The 18,367-nt window shown below is 34.8% G+C and overlaps 1 long non-coding RNA gene across 1 annotated transcript in view; it reads right to left on the reverse strand.

Moving 5' to 3' along the window:
* Positions 1–2,074: 2,074 nt before the first annotated feature.
* The window catches only part of LOC107053250, a 32,054-nt gene continuing 15,761 nt past the window's right edge, over positions 2,075–18,367 (reverse strand). The window contains exon 5 of the long non-coding RNA XR_001466341.3: positions 2,075–3,151. This is a non-coding gene — a long non-coding RNA (uncharacterized LOC107053250). The remainder of the gene's footprint in view (positions 3,152–18,367) is intronic.

The raw sequence follows: 18,367 nt of genomic DNA on the forward strand, positions 1-18,367 counted from the left end.
TAGATGGCTCAGCTCTTTATAATGATCCACAAAATCTGTCTGCTTAGATTCCTGTCATCCCAGTAGGCTTACTTGTGGCCAGTGGTGTTAAATTGCTCCCTAAACTGTGTATGTATGTAGACACTATTGTTTAAGACACATGTAGCAATTTAGTCATTTATTTTTTACCTAGAGCCACGAAATCATGTTGCAAATGTAACTAGAGAGATTTTGATGAAAAACAGTTTATTTATGTGAAACGACCAATATTCCTCACAGATTTAAAAAATATGAAAACTATAGATTCCTTTCCAAAAGGTCCTTTAATCCAAAATTAAAATGGAAAAAATGCCCATTTGCACCAGCAGGGAGTTTGGCTCCTTCTAAAGAAACTTACAGTGACCCATTTCTTTGGTTTTAATAGATTTCATTTATACCTTAAGGGGATGTTGGACATCATTGTTTTCCTTGAAACTCCAGCCAAAAATATTAAAGGAAGTTCAAAAATAATGCCCTTAGCAGGCAATTAAAAGAAATACAGACAATGCTTTACTAAGGTACATGTCCTTCCTATTTCTGAGGAAGGACAAGTTCTTAGCAGTCTGAAGAATTCCTTGATTAGCATATCCTGGAATATTAACCTGGGAAGCCTCTGTCACACTCACAATTTATACAACTCTTGGTGAGCGGAAGGGGAAGAGTATTTCTGTATGCTAGTTAGTTAGAAAATGACAAAAACACAAATATCAAGGGGGTAATTTTTTACCTGTTGGCTTTTGATTCTCTTTACATTTCTTTCTGTAAAGTGCTCTTGTGAAAACTGACTCACAGTGTTTTGGCATCATTCTTACCAACTGTTCAGCTTTTTTTCCCTGAAGTTTTGAAGTTTCATTTTCTCCCCTTTGTACATGTAACATTGCCCATCAGTCTTCTAAGTCAAAAAAGGCTATATTGCTCCTGTTTTCTCTGTTGCAATATTCTCTTGATTTGACTGCTTCTAGCTCCTCCTGTTTAGTCAACTCCTTCTTTATAAAGAACGTTGCCTATTATATTTAACTTTTGCCTCTTTCTGATGCTTTAGTGTGTGGAAGATAGCACTATACAATCAGAGACATACTGAGGGAAAGCAGGGTTAAGGGAATGTGGTATACTGTAACACAGTATAATACAAGCAACAGAGAGAACAAAGAAATCCATGCTAAAGAACAGCATTCATATCTTTCAATTTCACCCTCCATTTTTTTTAAATGCTGCTGAGATTATCTACTTATTGGAGCTAAATGTCAGCTAAAGAACCAAATTATAGAATGCTCAGTGTTCATTCACATCTGCACGAGTGAAATGAGCTTGGGAAAAGGATTTCTAAGGGGTTGAGAAAAAGTGCTTTAAAAAGCAACTGCAAGTCACTTTGGGGCAAAGGTGCATGTGTGGTCTGAAGAAAGCAGAGAGATGTTTTTGTTACTAGTACTGAATGACAGAAAAAAATCAGCAGCACTGTCAATGCAGTATGCCATGTATGCTCTCTGTAATAAAATTTGAAAGATATTTCACATTATAATCTAGAGCTTCAAATGACTTAATTGTACCATTAACTCTATAACCTTGCTTTAAAAGTAACTTATGGCTCATGAAATTCATTTGAAAGAAATAATCCAAGAAATATTTTACAAGATGATTTTCAAAGTTTTCCTCTGCCTATTAATTGTTATTTAGTTCATTAATCTATATGACATGACACTACATTTAATTATATTAATTATATGTAATAATTCTGACAAAAGACATGCTATTTCCATTACTCAACAAAGTCATTTCCTCTAAGAAATGAAAAACATCAAGGTGAAAGAGAAGGACATCAAAGAAAAATAAGGAAAAGAGGAAACATAGAAAGGAACTGAGGAAGAGACGAAAAAATGATAGGAAGCAGCCAACAGAACAGAATCTTGTTTTCCTTGGCTTTTTTCTTTAACAATATTTTCTTTGTAGATAGAATCACAACTGTGCTGGCCATTGTGAGAAGATGTTCTGCTTCTTAAGGACAGCACTGACAATGTCTTCATGCATGTGCTCCAGGGTAGAGTGGATTTTTTGACTCTAAGGTTAGCACCAAAATAAGGTAGAAGAATAAATAAAGTTATTAGGGCACACACAGCAGAAGTTTTATATTCTCAGCCACTTTTATTGCAGTTCCAGAAGAAATACGATCAATGTCACTATACCCAGATAGACGTGTGCTCATTACCTAACACTTTGAGTATGATGAAAAGTGGATTGTTTGTAGAGTTTCAAGAAAAACTGTCATAGAGAAAACTACCTCACATTTTTTCAATAATGATGTAACAACAATTGATTTGAAATTGTGCTGAAATGTATACTTTGGGTTTTCATTTTCCAAGTATGCATTTCATTACAGCCTTTCCCCATGAGGCAGTCACTATCAAAATTAGCTGTTGTTTTTTCGGATAGAAGTAAATGTGTACACCCTTCCCTCATTTTTATTTATAGCTTTATTATTATTATTTTTTAGCAATATGATGGAGTTTAATAATACAACTATTGGTAACAACTTTCTACCAAGACATTTATAGTAATATAGACTATACCTGCCTGAAACATACTTTTGATGGCAAAAATGAGATATTCCCTGAACTCCTAGGATTCTCAAACTGCCTCAGGGAGATACTCCACTACACTCACTAAAGCTACTTTGCCAGAGTGGGTCCTCATAAGATAGCATGATGTGGAAACTAGCTTCACAAGACAAGCCTTGCTTAACATCACTGCTATGTCAAAAGTTTTCATGGAGAATGGATGTCACAAAGTTACCTGCTTTCCTTGACTCTGTTAGCATACTTTTGCAGCTACCGTAACTTACACTTTTTTTTTTTGTTTATATCTCAGTGCTCACAACTTTTTTAGTAGAACTAAAATTGTCAGTGAGAACATCACAGTGTTACACCAGTTTGTAGATATCAACAATATTTAACGTTTCATATTTGTGTGTGTTTTTTTTTTCCCGATTGTTCCCTCCATTTTAACTTGACAAGGGGTCTTGCGTAAAAACTGCTGCTGTCTTAAGATGGATGATATATGTGGTTTTTCTTCCGTAACTTCTGACAGTATCTTCCAGCCTTCACCTTCAGCAACTTCATTCATCCAATCTGCATCTGATCTAGAACAAAAACATGTCAAGAACTATGACAAACTGTGAAGTGGTATTAGAGATACAGTCCTGGAGTACTCAGGCTCAGCGCTGAAGCTGATAGCAGTAGATATAAGGTTTCAAACGGCACAATGCTTTCATTCAGAGTGAATAAGAGTGTGAAATCCAACTTTATGCATTGACAGAAATGTCTAATAGATATAATAATAAAAGAAAATGTTAAAATTGATGAATTTGGAAAAATAAAATCACAGGGTTTCTCTTCACTGGATGTTGTGGCAGCTGCTGCAAAAGGAGGAAGCCTGACGATATTATTTAATATTGAAATAATCAACCTATTTCTGTGGGATTTTCACATTAGCAAAACTGAAAACCTTCAGTCTGTTTTCCACAGCTGCTGCAAAAGGAGGAAGCCTGACGATATTATTTAATATTGAAATAATCAACCTATTTCTGTGGGATTTTCACATTAGCAAAACTGAAAACCTTCAGTCTGTTTTCCACCTGTGAAATATGAAATACGCCTCTGGCAATTTTTCTCTGGGAATTAATACCGATTTTATGTTTGTTTGTTTGTTTTGTTTTCTGATTTATTTTTTTTTAATTAGCTTGACTTTATGTTGAACGAGAGCTCTAATTCATTTTCTACTCTTTCATTGCTAAGGAACTGTGGCGAAATATTAATAGTAATTGGTGAGATAAGTCCCAGAATAGTAACAGCTACTGTTAAACCCCACTTCACTTTCACATTTCACTGTTTCCTTTGTGTTACTGTTAAACTTATTTGTGTTTAGTGATATGATATTAATAGTAAAAAATTCTGAAAGAAAATTATGCAGGTAGAATTGAATTTGTAAGGGGATGTGTAAAATTCAAATACAGATTTCTGTGTCCTATATCTGTTTCATCAACTAGGAGTCAAGAGTAAGAATGTTTTCAGTACCCACAGTATTTCAAGGAAATGTGAGCATGAAATTTGAACTTAAGAAATTATGACACCTGTGTCACCCTGTTTCTAAAAGGGTTACTTCTCAAGGACGCTTTTAAATATCATTGCATTTACCCCGACTGATTACCTTTAGAACAAAAATAGCTGCTCTGTTAATAACAAAACTCTGCCATTCACCCCCGATAACTGTACAAAGAATAGTTTCTTGATGTTGTATATAGGTACTTTTAATCCACTGTGTCCTAAAGAAATTTTAATTTCTATCAAGGGCCAATATTTCTTTGCTGTAGATTTCCTAGTTGTATTTTCTTTTCTTCTTTATAGCAAATAGCAGGAACACTTCTGCACTGAACCCTTGCCCATGAATCTGGCCAGTCCTGCTAGATGGCCAGCAGGGGTGTGTCTGGAAAAAATGGTGATTCTGTTTTCCTCTGGTTGTCCATCTGTGGGTGGCTTATTTGTGCTCCTGTATGAATTAGAACAATGTCAAAAGTACCTTCACTCACAGCTGAATGGAAACATGAACTGCTTTGTCAGGGACAGCTAGGGTCCAGCATAATTTTCTTTCCACATCCTCTTCTTTAATATTGGTGTTGGCTTTTTTTTATTATTTGTTTGTTTGTTTTTTTGTTTTGTTTTTTAAGGAATCCACATCAGATGGTTTTAGAGTTTACTGTATTAACTTTACTTACACCGTGCCTTCTGATGCAAGGATCATATCTGTGCTGCAAAATGCCATAGTTGTGGCCCACCCTACCTCCACTTCCTATTTCTTTCCATTTTCCTAAATAAGCTTCTCATTCCCTTTATCTTCTGTTGGTATTAAGCATTTTGTGTTTCATCATCCAGCTGTGGAATGTCTCACTCCAGTATCTGCAGCAGTGTTCCCCTCACTACTGCAGGTAGCAGTGGCATAATCTTTGGTTTATACCAACGTACTCAGGGATACCAGCTGGCTTTTACAACATATGCTCACAGACATATCGTCAAGTTATGTTGTTCTGGTTACTCTGAGATTGCTAAATCATATTTAGTTCAGCTTTGTCTCTCATGCTGCAAAATGTTTCAGTAAATGCATGGATATTCAGGCCTTGGGCTACTGTAACTTTTTTATTAGTCACCCTTATTGAACATGTCCAATTGCTTTTTTGTGCAGCAGTTTTTGGTGAATCTTGAAAATTCTATGACCAAAACCACATATATTCTCTGAGCTAGCTTAGCTTTTAACAGCTGACATGTCTGTGGAGAGGTGATTTATCTTCAGCCTTTCTGCTCATTTTTTTTAACTGATATTCTCTTGTAAATTAAATTCATATTCGTATGTAGCAGATTGTTTTTCAGTGATCACATGACAGTAGGTCAGCAACTGAGTTTAAATAAGCAATAAAAAAATAATTTAATGTCAAACACTACATTTTTTTGAGTCTACAAAACAGTACCAGTGATATTAGGAAACTAGCTTTTCTCTTGTACTCTCTTGGAAGAAGCAATCAGCAAGGGCTAAAATGTTCAAATAATATCTGGTTCAAATCCAGAGATGGTTTAGATTCTGTGTAAGAATAAATTTTCTTGATTTATTTCATTAGGTATTACTGATCAGAATCCTGAGATATAAAATGTAAAAGCAAATAAATGAACAAATATTCATAGTAAAATAAAAATACACCAACCCAAAACCAAACAAAAAACTAACATAAAAGTCTGTACAGTTTTTCAAATTTTGAAGTTGAGTTCTTAAAGAATGGATTTATTATTCACTTGAATGAAACAAATGAATTTGAAATATAGACTCAACTTTCAACAGGTTAAGACTGGAGTTCTCTGTAAGATACGGATATGTAAATAGTGAACCAAAAGCTGAAATCATAACTAGGGGTGCAGATTTATGTCACTTGTTCTCAGAACATCAGATGGGACCTGACATTATGTAATGCAAAGCATCTCTTAGCAGATTGGAGATCAAAGTGTCACAGTTTGAGGTAGCAGTAAAGCAGTCAGTACAAATAGAAGAGAGAAAAAAGACATCGCTCACAGTCAACAGAGATGAGGACAAAATTTCTACACTAACACTATAAATCAATTAAGCTGATCTTCTCCAGAGCTGTTAGAGAAAAAGTTTATTGTCAAAATATGGTATAAAATCTTGAACAGAAAATCTCAGACAAGTAATTATCTGAAAGAAGTTAATAGATTTACAAATAATATCAAAATATAATTTTCCTATAGTTTTAGAATCTGAACAAAATTGAACTCCCATATTTAGAAAAGAAAACAACAGTTTTAAAACTTCAGAAAAATATTTGCAAAAAGCTAGAGGTTACTGTATCTTGAAGAAATGTAGCTGAAAGTTATTTTGCCTTCACCAACAGATCCAACAAAAATGCAGTTTGCTCATTTCAGAATGAGTTTAGAATTTAAGTGAATTTAACAAATAGTCACAAGGATTAACAAGAGGTTTCTTGCAGGAGTGAATAGGGGAAATCTTAAATTCTGCATGAAAAAGATGTCCTGCTTTTGTCTCATACCTGAGTTTAATTGCTCAGCAGAGACACAAATTCAGTTTCCTTCTTGAACTATAGGTACTTAAATATGCAAGCCTTTCACCTGCCTAGACTGTTCTCCAACCACCAAACTTTTTTTGTGTCTGGCTGTATGAGTGGCAGGTGACAATCTATATGTTTCATCTTTCAAATGAAGATTTGTTCCAGTAGGAGAAAGAAACTCCTCTCTATTTTAACAACCGTGTTTATTTTAAATAAAATTTTAAAATGTCAATAGTATGGAAAAAGAAAGTTGAAAGTGAAAGGAAACCCCATCTATAAGTTAGTAAATTACTTTCTCTTGGGAAATAAAAAAAATATATAGATTTGTGTCTTCTGAAACAAATTTCTCCTCCTGTAGATGTGTACAAAAAACAATTGTTTATTGCACAATTCCTTCTTCTCCTAACACATTTTTTTTTTAAATCTAGACCACTGATTTTCTTGCTTTTTCTCCCAGTATCCAAGAGAAATGTGCTGTGTGTCAAATCATTTCACTGATACAAATCAGTTTGCTCTTTGTTTTAGTTAGAACAGTGATTATTAACTTCTCTGTTGTCTTGATTTGCCTTCCCACTAATAAAAGGGGAATAGAATTTGTGCCTTCCATTAACAAAAGCCCTTTAGTTCTGGAAAAATGTCTAATCTGGTTTTAAGCTTTTTTTTTTTTTTTTCCTTTTTTTTTTCAGACACTAAACCATATGAAGTGAATTAAAAAATTAATGTTCTTAACCAGTTTTTTTGTTTGTTTGTTTCTCATTATATCATTAATAGAAGCCCAAAACTCCCACAGACTTTTCAGTTCAGTACTCAATCTGATTAAGAATTGGATATAGTTATTTCCTCTTGCTTTATTTATATATTAAAGTTGTAGAAAATTAATATTTGTATACCATATTTAAATTCATTATATTAATTTTCTACAACTTTAATATATAAATAAAGCAAGAGGAAATAACTATATCCAATTCTTAATCAGATTGAGTACTGAATATAACATTTACTTTGCAGAAAGAAATTCATAATGAAAAGTGCAAATAACAATGTTGTTAACAAATCTTTATTAACTTTTTATTACCTTAATGTAATTTGTTGACAGTATTTCAAAATATGTTTTTGGGAAAAGGGGCTAATTAATATGCTGGACTTTAGTATTTAATTTTTTTCACTTCACTAGAAAATGCAATTGGAAAGCTTTAAGATGTTTAATTATAGTTCTTGCCTTGATCTGCAGTTTTTGATTCATGCACAGATTTTTAACTTGTAACATGAAGTCTTCAGCAACCTCTACTATCTCTAAAACTTTATGAAAGTTTTTTCTGAGACCCTTTCAATTTTCCTTCACCACGATATAAATCTGTGAAATTATATCTCTGTAAAGGTACAGATAAAATGCTTTAATGAGCTATTTAGTGAAGGAACAAGCCAGAAGTGATTCAGGTCTTAGAAAATGTTGATTATTAGTATGAGTAAAGCTCCTTCCTCCCTTCCTCCCTTCCTTCCCTCCCTTCCTTCCTTCCTTTCTCCTCTCCTCTCCTCTCCTCTCCTCTCCCCTCCCCTCCCCTCCCCTCCCCTCCCCTTCCCTTCCCTTCCCTTCCCTTCCCTTCCCTCCTTCCTGTCTTTCTGTCATTTGGAGTGTAAATGCATCTTTATTTAACAAAGGAAAAGCTTTAGCCCAGAGCACAATGCAATGCTGAATGGATTGCAAATTTAACTAGAAGGAAATCTAATTGAGAGTGGAAGTGTTTTTCTAACTGCGGCAGTTACACTAGTCACTGATAAGATTGGTATATTTTTTGCTTTACGGGACAACTACAGCTTAGAATTGGAAAATCTTAAACATTTTCACGTTACTATGATACTGGATCATTCAATCTATCAGTATTAGTGGTAATCAAATTTTTGTAAGCACAGTGTTAAATACATTTCTACACTATCTGTTTTGTTTGTCTAGAAATTTCCTCTGGAATCTTTCTTGTCTATGTGCAGAAGTGAATATATTTGTAATTCACTCTGGTAGCATTATGGAACCCTTGCTTTCTTGAAAAAAGACAGTTTTCCAGAGTTCATTTCTCATATTTTCTAATGCCTTTACTAGAGAGAAGATTAGGGGCCAATGTGCTCAACTGGTACCTCTATATTAGCTATTTAGGATGCTAGAGAAGTTCTTCTAAGTGTAGATTTATCTTGCTTTTATATTGTGCATTATCATACCCTCTGAGGCATATCACCAGTGATTTCAAAATGATTTTTCTCTTGGTGGAACAAAGATTGAAGCCACATACCACTTGGAATGCATGTGCAAGATTCTCCAAAACTTTTCAATTTCTGTGATACCTATGTTTGGCAAATGGCAATATATATGAGTATCACAGCTTTTTAAGTCATGAACCACAGACTTGTGGTCCTGGAATGACAACAGCAGCAAATTTAACCATGATCCATCACTCTTTGCTCTGCATCAGTAGATTAGATGAAAACATCTATTAACTGCTGTGCTACAGCACATATTTTGATGTTCAAGCCCAAAACAACCTGTGGAGTCTATAGAAAAAGCTTTCGCCAAAAGGTGATGCAACAGATCCAAGCAAAACCATTGACCTGCCCCTTTAAAATATTAGCTTGAGTAATTTCGTATATTGCCATCACTAAGGAAAACGAGAGCATTTACTAAAGAGTGAGATGAATTTATCAACTAAGCATCCTTGTAAAAAAAATGTACAATAGCATCTACAATATAAATTAATCAGCATGATCATCAAAATATTTTAAAAATTAGATCATTTGATGTCAGACACAGGAACTGAGCAAAGGAAGCAGGTAATATTGTTTTGTTTTTGTTGTTGTTGTTGCTGTTTTTTAAGCTAATTTACTATACAAAAATCTGTCAGTCTTCCGATGTTAGTGATATTGTAGTGACAAAAGATACACAGAATAAGGGAATCTGTGAATGAACTTCAGGAGCTGTGTGGCTACAAATATACTTAGCCTCAAATAAGGCAGATACTGAGTTATAGTAACGAATGTATTTCACTGAACAGCTGTGACAAAAAGGGCTATGACAGAAAGCTTATGGAGAGATGTTTGTTGTATGCCTGCCTAATATCACTCTCTTTCATTTTTATGAGTTGAACTGATTTACAGAGTTCAAGCTTCTATCATTTATGAATAGAATGGGTATGAGATGAACCATGCTGACAAAACTTCTGCAAAACAGATGATAAAAAGGATGAATAGAGCACAATGTTGGCTAGTGAAATAATGCTTTCAGATGAGAGTTAATTAGCTCTCCTCGTGATGCTGATAAATGATCTTCAGGAAGACTTTTTTTGGTTTCAAAGAAGAAACCGCAGGTAAATTTAAATCTTTTCTGCACTATTTGTATACAAAAGCAACCACTTTCAGGTGGAACTGTAGAGTAAACTTAAGCAGGATGGTGCATAATAATGGCACCTTCCCCAAAAAACTAAGATATTAGGAAACAGAGGAAACAGAGCTTACCCTAAGGACTTTGCAGTATAGATCAAACACAAGTGACAACAGCTCAGACACACTAAAAACTGACTGCCAACACATACCAAAAGTGGTGAGAATATTTTGGAGGCTTTACAGTGGTTAAATTTAAAAGGCTTTGCACAGGGAGAAATATTTTATGGAAGGATTTGAGGGAGGTGGATGGGCTAGATAATATAGAGATAGTTGGTAGACTGGTCTTCAGAGATCTGATCCACTCCTACAGTAAATAGGAAGCATTAATTTTGGAGTAACCGTCATATATTGACATTTTAACCAGCTTTCCAAGCAAAATTCAAAACTGGCTAAAACAAGAATGAAGTAGATAAAATAAAACTGTCTAAAATAGCATCATTTCCTAATACAAAAGAATGTGTTACAGATTCACACCACTAGCTCAATGGGCATTTACACGCCCTTCCTATCACCTGAAAACCCTAGGAGAATGAGCTGCCAAAATCAACTGTCATAGGATGAATGGCTCCCAAGAGGATGCCACTCTGAGTCATACCTGCTGGAGACTCTGCTGACCCTGTTGTTGGTGGTTAAATCCCAGTCCTGAAATACCACACTGCCCTCATGCCAAATTATCTAGTATCCTTTCATTATTTTTCAAAATAACATGGGTTAATTTTTTGTGTTTCTGTTGTTGGCTATTTTTCTGCTATGAGAGAAAAAGAAATAAATAGATATGCCTGCTTTGTTTGCCAGTGTAGAAAAGACATCATTGGTGAGGCTGTTAATAGTCTGAGTCAAAGTGCAGTAAGTACTTAACTCTACAGTTTTAAGTAAACTGGTGTATATACATGTATGCGTAGCTGAGTGTCTTGAATCATCCAGATTTGATAACAAAGACATTTTGACACTGCTGGGAGGTACTGCATCAGTCACTGTCTCTTTTGTCTTCACTACTCCAAAAGGGCAAAGAACATTTGCCACTCTGAAGTTGCTTGATGAGTTATTTCTTCTTGCCTTTGGAAAGCTGGTGAAGAAAGTGTCTCCCTGGTCTGTGTCAGCCCTGCTAATCATTGCACAGAGATGTTTTGCATAGCAATTTCTCCTTTGCCAATACTGCAGATTTCAGATTTATTTTACTACATCTGTTGCCTCTGTTTCCACTGAAATCACTGGAAGCAGTAGAAGCCAGGGCATTACTTCAGTAACTGATGGTGGCTGCCACTGCACTGTTGGAAAGAAAGAAATCTCTTGCTTTAAAAGTGACAGTTTTCAGACTTAGAGCCCCAGAGACAGCACTGAATCATTCCTTCTCTTCTTGCATCAGAGTTGTAAAGTTAAGTAACACACTGCAATGTTATCTTCTGTAGGGCTTGATGCTCCTCAAAGCTTTTTCCCATGTGTGTAGGGCTTTTAGAATATCCTGTCCCTCGCCCTAACTACAAACTGAAACCAAATGACTACTGGTTTAAAGTTGTTTGTTTAGTTTAATGATTGGAATGTTTTGCATTCTTCCTAAATAATCAACTGTGAGCTATGGAATCCATTTCCTTTCCACGTGATCTCCCTCTGTCTGCTCATTGTAAATTGATGACCAGGAATGGTTTGTATTAAATACCTCTAAATAATACTAAGGGGTCTATCAGCCACTTTTAAGTAGCTTCCTTTACAAAACCATTGAGAATTTCCCAAACCATGGGAGCTGCTAGCCAAAATGTCTCTATGGTGTGCTGTGTGAGAACCATGGCTAAAGCATTCAAGGTATTGAATGGGCACCACATCAGCAAGAATTGTTTGGAATCTCCTCCAACATGAGTAGAGATGGGCAAATAGGGACCAGAATTGTCCTGCCTAACTGTACGCCAAAGACAGCTCAAATACACTTGAAACTGAATTGTATGTCATAGAAAGCCTGCCCTGAGCAACAGAAGAAGCAACACGCACCAAGTTGTGAATATCAACATCTTGCCTTCACTTAGGTAAAAGGACCCTGTCTCTTTTTGTAAATACTGTGGAAAGACATACAGCTGAAATACTGTTTTTCTCAATCTCATTTCCTTTAAATGTTCTTCTAAATATTTTACTGCTGTGGTTAATCTTCAAATTAGATAAAACCTGTGCAAGAAGCAAATGATTAGGTCATTTTTAGGGTGTTTTTTTTTCCCACTTGCTTTCTGTCTAATTTTTCTTCCAATTATCTGCTGATCTGGATTTTTTCCCCATCATCGTTGTCATTGAAGTCAGTACTAACTGCTTAGCCAAATAATAATACGAAGGCATCCATTTGTGCTCTTGTGGTACATATGAATTTGTTTGTAAGGAAAATACAGGTTAGCAGAGTCCTAAGGAAGATTAGAAGTCATCCTGTATTATTTCCCCATTTTCTACGGTAATGTAGAATGACTTTACAGTGTAACAATCCTCTTCTAGAGAATTTCAGACTGTATATATATTGGTGCTTTAGGTTAATGTATCCCTGAATACTAATAGGCAGCAAGGAACTAAGTTAATGTTTTTAGGTGACTGTCCAAATACAGAGCCAGGAGGCAGAAACAATTAGAAACCTATTTGTGTTCCTGCACCTAAACTGGCTGCTTAGATGCTCCAGGATTCAGGCTGCTGATGCCCAAGAGCAACTGGGAGCAGCAGCAGAGTAGGGACTAGCAAAACCTTTGGGATTCAGCAATGCAGTGAATGAGTGAGTGAGTGAAACAGATTGGATGTTAGGTAAATCTTCTCCAAAAGAGTGGCCAGGCACTGGAACGGGCTGCACAGGCAGGTGGTGGAGTCACTGTCCCTGAATGTGTTGAAGAAACATTTAAATATGGTACTGGGAGACATAGTTTGATGAGAAATATTGGTGATAGGTGGATGGTTGGACTGGATGATCTTGAAGGTCTTTCCCAGCCCTGGTGACTCTATGATTCTATAATCAAATTCATTGGTTAAAAGTACTAATCTAATAGGCATTTTTATAAATGCCAGTACCAGATCCTTTAGGGGTTGTCATTTATGTCTATTACAATACAGATATAATAAATTATCATTAAAGTTCCAATAAGAGTGAAGCCTTAGGGAATATAGCCAGAGAAAAAACTGTTAACAATTCATGTGCACCCTCAAAATATGTCCTGGTATATATGTACTTATGATGCAAGACTTTGTCTTTATAGTTTTTCTTTTGGACAGTAGAACACATTGAAAAACTTTTCTCATTGTAAGAAGCTTGATTTTGTGGTAATTTGAAATACTAGTTCTGCTTAGATGGTATTGGAGAAAAGGCAGTAAGTGCAACTTGTAGATTTGTTCAAAATGTAAACCTGACATTTTCCTACAAGGCATAGAGGTGAAAATGAACAGTAACATGTCTCTTTCTCAGTTATATAGGCAAACTGAATTCAATTTAACTCCTTTTATAGAAGCTGTTAGAAGTGTCTATTCTTTCCTTCAAAATTATTTGAAGATTATTTATTCAGTTTCCAAATTTGATGTGTCTCCAAGGTTGGTGGAGATTAAACATATTAATAATCTGTGAAGATAATACTCAACTCAAATTAGTTTCAGGCTGAAAACCAGAATCTCACCTTTAATAACGTTGAATGTTGGACGTTCACTCAACTTAAGGTGAAGATTGATTGTACAGATGCCTCTGTACTGTTTCTATTGAAGAAGCTCTAAGTCTCCTCTTAATGGCAATAGAGGCAAAAAATTCATGGCATCTGAAAGCTGTTATGAAAACCTCTGGGGAAAATTGTCAGTGTATGTTAATGGGATATATCTTTAAAAATACATCTGATTCCTGTGAGCCTGTATACCAATTTTATCCACTCTTCTTAGCAACTCCAGTCACAGTAGAATAGATTCAAGATAACAGTTAAAGAAAATCATTCCTTTGAATCTAACGTGGCTTTCATCATAGCTGAAAACATCATGGTAATGGATGAAAAGAGAACTCTTTGAATTAAATGTGAACCTTTTTCTAGAACATCCTTGCAGTTTGGCAATGAGCTTTGAGAGAACTCCCTTGGGACAGATGCATTGGAAAAGTAGAATATGATGGTCAAAAATATTGTGGCTTTCTTTTCCCCTGAACTGTTTTCTCAGCATGAAGTGTTTTTCTGCTGATGAATGAATCACACAATTTAATAATAAGCCTTGTAGATGCAGCAATGCCAGAAAGAAGTCAAGGCTGATTGTAAAGGGACATGCATGCTTTTACTTATTTATTTTTTTCTCTAAAAGCTGAAGCAATCTCAAACTGCTTTTCCTAACAGCATATAGAGTATTGCATGGCAGAAAAAAATATTTTTTCTTAATTTCTGGACAAGATTATTAAAAGTGAAACCTATGGGAATTAAGCATCTCTTTTTGAACTCTCAAAAGTTACCATTGGAGAAGAATTGAGCACCTTAATTAACAGGCTTTTTACTCCTTAGTCAATTGCTTGGGGCAAACACTCAGCGGGGACAAGCTGTATGATTATGATGATAAAAATTTTTTTTATCACTGTCTGTGCTATTTTGTAGCACCTGAATCTGTTGTGCCTTGTTCTGTTAAATCACATAAGACTAGAGCAACACAGCATTTGTGCCAGAAGATTTACATGTTTGTGCCTAGGATTATATCGCTTATCCTGCTTGATAGTAGGGTGCAAAGCTAGTGCAGTTGCATTAATCAACTCTTGCTACACATCTGGCAGGTTGTGTTATCTCTGTGACTCAGTTATACATAAACAGGTTTGTATGCTGACCTGAGCTGTTCACTTCAGACCATACAAAGTCATATGGGAAATCTGTATTTACTTTAAAATCTTCCGAACTCAGGAAGTGAGTTTCAGCCTTTTCAGAAGTCCAATAAAATACATACACTTAGCACTCTGTGATACCATCTGGCTACTATATAATTTAAGAGAGAATCAAAAACTGTTTGATGATAATACTGTAGGGAGAAATAATTAGTGTGAATTTTCTTTTCTGTCTTCCCAGAGACCTGAGATCTCTGTGTAGTAGATGAGAAAGTTTCCAAAGAACACCCTCAAAAGGAAATCGGTTCAGTTTATTGACAGAAATCCTCAGTGTAGATCTTTGTGTCAACACATGTTCCTCTAGTTTGGTGGCTACAATAACAAGGAAGTGGAGAGGAAAAGAGGCTAAACATAGGATCCTCTTTCATATACAGGCTTCTAGTTAATTAGAAGGTTGTAAGAAATCTGACTGGGAGATAAAGTTTTGTGGCTGGAGTAGAAGAACCTCTGAAAAAGTAAGCAAGCTTTATTGTGCATGCTAAGCAGGTGTGCACAGCCTTTCAGGCTGACTCACATTTCAGGCTGTACAGGCAGAGGAGATGAGGCTACACTGATGTATGTGGAGCAGAGGCAAGCAGATCAAACCTAGGATACTGCCAGTTTATGTTTTGGCAATAGTTAGAAACATGCAAATCTGAAAAAATGCTTTGTTGTTTCAGTTCATACACATTCTGAGATTTACTTAAAACCTGAAAAATTTATATGCATTATTTTGAGATTTGTGTAGCTCTGACAAATGAAATGTTATAAAGCCAATGAATTTTAGTAGATTGATAGTTGTAGGGTACTAAATAACCTCAACTTCCTTTTCTAAATATTCTTATGCTTTCCATTAGTCGTTTCTTGGAAATTATTTATCTATTTTGGCAGAATTATTCCCCTGAAATTCATCATAAGGAAGCTATAGCTAAGTAAGATAATTTAACTGGAAAAGGGCTTTTTCTGAGACATGTCAATACTACTTGTATATATTATAAAGGTGCTGAACATCTTTTAACACTAATGATATTACTTAAGTCAGGTTACACACAGTAAAATGATATTGCTCTACTTACTTCACTCAAATTACCTACTTACAGAAGATTTATTATTGGTATTTCCTGTGTTTAATTAAACCTCTGTTAGGTATTCATAAAATTAAGGAAACTTTTTTTTTTAAATAAGTTTCTGCTACTTTCAGCATAATGAATGATTTGACCTAATTTTTGACTGTAGATTTATAAAGAAAAAAGGTAAATCAATTTTGTATGGAGAGTAGAGTTTTATTTTTAGAGTGTTAATAAAGTGAAAGCAAAATGTAAGAAAAATAACTGTATCATTTTCATGACATCAAATGTTTCCTAATTAATGAAGGAATGGTACATATCTAAAGTATTGTAAGTAATGATGAATGATTTCATGATAGACCAAATGGGGCTTGATTATTTTCAATCACATCAGATTAGAATCAATCAATTAAGTAATTTCTCTTTTACTTTAGGTTGTTTTCCCACCCCTATTTGAGGGATAAGACTCTGGGAGGATTGAAATGGAGAATCAAAGCATCATTTTATCTGGACTCCAAAAACAGAAATTTGAAAATAAAAGACCAAGATTTTAAAAATAGATAAATGAAAGGACAACGATGTCATTTCTAATTCTTTAGGTAAGTAGATAGTAAATATGCAAATAAATTAATCTCCTAAATCCAATGAATATGCAATTTTTATGTAGTACAGAAGAAATTAAATGTTTAATTCTAGTTCTCTGTAATTGGAAAAGTTAAATTCAGTTACCTTTACTGATGAAAAGTTCTCCCACTCACCGCTCATATCATGCTACAACATCTCATGCCACTGTACACCTTAAAGCATAGCAGCACTAGTAATTTAGGTTAGGAGATATGACTATATAACTGGGCAAGTCAGAAACAACAACAACAACAACAACAAAAAAGCAGGTGTGATCATTCTGTAAATTATCCTGAGTTTATACATAAATATGGAAATACTAATGTTTGTCTCTAGTCTTATCAGAAAGAATGTAAAAAATAAAAAGATAAATGAAAATGTCTTAATTGTATTCTATTCTCTAAGTAAATGTCATGTTCACAGTGATCTTCTATCTGATAGTGAATACTCATGATGTTACAATTAAAAAGTAAAAGCTAATAGAAAAGAAAAAAAAGTTTCTGAGAACATTATACTTATTACAGTTTTGATTTCATTAATGGACAAAAATGTTAAAAAGTGAATATCTTACTAAACCATTCAGAAGCGTCCAGGTGGTGCTCTAAAAGTACATTATTAGGTTCATACCTTAGCAAGCTTCATTGTTTCCTACAGTTTAAGGCCAGATAACTTATCATCACTATAAATTCTTCTGCACGCCAGAAATTATCAACTCTCACCCAGATTAGTTGTAGAGTTCTCTTAGTGAGCAAAAGATATGACACTTGTGCTTTATCAGTTTCAAAATATCAGAGGAAAAAAAACAAACAAACACTGGAATAAATCACAATAGTTAAGGAAGAGGATAGTGATCTAAATATATCACACTAATGGGAAAGAAAGTGGCATCACTGAAGTCTGCAAAAAAGAAAGGTATTCCCACCAAATCCAAAGAGCAAGATGGGTATTTCATATGTATGTGAAAAGCACAGTCAGGAAGAACAATGCATACCTTTTTGAGATCACTTACTTTAGAAACAGATCTATTACTCTACTAAAACTCAGCATTTGGAACAAGTTGTATCTCACTAGAGTATGAAAGCAAAGTAACTGCTATATCTTATTTTCAGATACAGTAATAGTCAGGTGGAAAAGCATCCAAAAAAAAAAAGCATTTCAAATATTCTTTTGTCTCAATTTAAAATACTGGGATAATTCGTAATTCAAAATAAGATTTTCGGACACTTGAGAATGGTGATAATTTATTAAAATTTATGGAAGACTGATGTCAGACACCTATGACACAAGGTATTTTAATGATAAAATATAAGCATTGACATGAGAAATGAACTAGTCCCATGCAGAAGGAGTATATTAAATTATTCAGAAAAAATTCCATCACATGTCCAAATCTAGCCATTTAGCCATCACTTCAAGCCTGGTATGCAAGCAAGAAATTTAGCTAAGCATCAATGAATATATTTATGATCCTTAAGACTGCAAGCTGGTTTTGGCAGGGGCTCTGTTTTTTCTCTGATGTATTTTATTCTTGCATAGCACTTTAAATGCCCACAGTGGCTGAAAGCAATGCCTCTTTGTGAACCATGGCATAGGCAAAAAGAAAATGGGATGCTGAACAGGAAAGATGGAAAATTAGAGAAACAGATCTGATAAATGGAAAAGTAAGGAAGAAGTCAAAAAGAACAGCATGAAGCAAAAAGGGAATGGTTATTGTCCCAGCAACCTCTTCTAAAGTAGAGAAACCAGCCATCAGTAGTGTAACATTCCACAAAGTTATTCTAGCTCATATGGGGT

Source organism: Gallus gallus, chromosome 4 (assembly GCF_016699485.2).
Source record: "Gallus gallus isolate bGalGal1 chromosome 4, bGalGal1.mat.broiler.GRCg7b, whole genome shotgun sequence".
Lineage (NCBI taxonomy): Eukaryota > Metazoa > Chordata > Aves > Galliformes > Phasianidae > Gallus > Gallus gallus.